Source organism: Ictidomys tridecemlineatus, chromosome 5, assembly GCF_052094955.1.
Source record: "Ictidomys tridecemlineatus isolate mIctTri1 chromosome 5, mIctTri1.hap1, whole genome shotgun sequence".
Taxonomy (NCBI): domain Eukaryota; kingdom Metazoa; phylum Chordata; class Mammalia; order Rodentia; family Sciuridae; genus Ictidomys; species Ictidomys tridecemlineatus.
Window position 1 is genome coordinate 198,365,496 of NC_135481.1, and position 1,961 is coordinate 198,367,456.

Consider the following 1,961-nt stretch of genomic DNA (forward strand, 5'->3'; position numbering starts at 1 on the left):
GGCGCTGATCTCCAAGTGCAGGCCACAGGGTTGGCCGCAGCCTCGATTCCACGCTCTCTGAAGGAGACTGGGATTGGGCGCTCCTAGTCCATGGAGGGCGTTCCCGGGTCACATGTCCCATCAGCCGTGGTCACGGCGGGCTGGCCCCTGATCTCCGGAGTGCCCCCGTCCCTCTCAGGCCCTCCCAGGCCCCTCTTCCAACCTCGCTTGGCTGCCTCCTCTGCCTGGGCTCCTGGGGACCTCCTCTTCAGGCCACCTCTGGCAAGAAGCCCTTCCGACCCTCTTGGACAGCTGGCTGTCCCACCCACGCACTGCCCGGAGTCCCGCCTTTTGCCTCACAGCGTGGTCCCATGGGAAGTCCTCTGCACCTGTCCCACAGCCAGGCCCTGCTCGCGTCCTCCCCCAGGGGGGGCTCCTGTAGGCCGTGCCCTTCCCTCGTGTCCCGAGTCCCCACCTGCCAGGCATGGCCACGTCACAGCCAACCCGTCAGGCAAAGGGCAGGGACCTATCTAAGTCGTGTGCTGGGAAAAGACTTGGCCCCTTCCCAGAGGAGAAACGCCGGGGCAGTGGGCACAGGGAGAGAGCGCCGTCCAGCAGCGCCGTCCAGCAGGGACACGCGGATCAGAGCCAGGAGGAGACAGGGTCCCGCCTCCTAGAATAAACAAACTGACAATACAAAGGGCTAAAAGGAGATCCTGAGGACACCGACCCCACGGGGGACAGGCGCAGCGGGAACTCTCGCCCACCGCCACGGGGCTGCAGAATGGTGGGCCTCACGGAGGGCAGCGGGCGGATCCCCACAGAGCCAGACAGGCAGCTGGCCCCGCCTGGCAGTGGACTCCTGTAACAGACAGAGCATACGTCCCCACCTGTGCCCAGATGCCTACAGCCACCCTGTCCATGACCACCAGCCACGAAAGCCTTCCAGAGGTCCCTGGGCGATTATAGCAGTCCACGGCCCACTCAGCGGCTCTCTGCGCTGAGCAGGAGGACCCACATCAACGCTGACCGCACTCGAGATACGCTGCTCAGGGCTCTTCCCGCGTTGGCCGACTCCCTGCTGCCCGTCTGTCCAGGCAGTCCAGCTGAGGCAGCCCTGGCTAACTGAGCCCCAGGGCTGCCCAGCACTTCCTGCCTCTGTGCAGAGAAGGCCCATGCCAGGATTCGGGGTGAATAGAGGCTCCCCAGAGGTGAAGTCTGCACCCCACCTCCCCTCGGGAGCCAAGAGCCTATTGAGTGTGCGAGAGCCAGCGTGGGGTGCCCAGGGTGGAGCTGGCAGGAGGGCCCCAGGACAGAGAAGGCCGTGTGCCTGCCCTTGCTACTCACCTGCTTAGTGCAGTGCACACAGGTGGCCCGGGGATGCCTTCCTGAGCTTCCTGCCAGCCAGGCAAACAGATGAGAACCGCTGTCCCTCACTCAGCAGCCCACAGCCTGCAGGGCGGGACCTCCTGGTGCCCACTGTCCAGGCAGAAGACTTCAGCTCTGATTCTAGGATACTTCTCGAGGGTGTGCCCCTGGCCCTGGAGCCCCAGCTGGCTTGTGGGCCTGTGGTCACCAGCCACACTATCCAGCCTGTGGGCGGGATTGTCCCCCCACATGCATCCCGGAGGTGCTGAGCCCCTTCTGGGGGGCTTTGGGAAGTGATTAGCACTGGGTGAGGCAGGAGGGTGGGCCCTGTGACCGCAGCAGTAGCCTTCTGAGGAGGACAGAGAGCCTCATTCTCCACGCACGCTTGGAGGAAAGGGCGGGGAGGACAGGAGTGGCCATGCTGTTGCCAGGCAGGGAGAAGGCCTCCCAGGACCACGGGGGCTAGATCCTGTGGCTTGCACTTCCCAGTCTCCAGACATGAGCGGCTGCTGTCGAAGCCACTGGCCCTGACAGACCCTGAATCTCCTGGGGTTCCCATGTAGGGACAGATGCTTCCCCTGAGGCCAGGCGTGCCCACCAGTCATCCCTCTGAG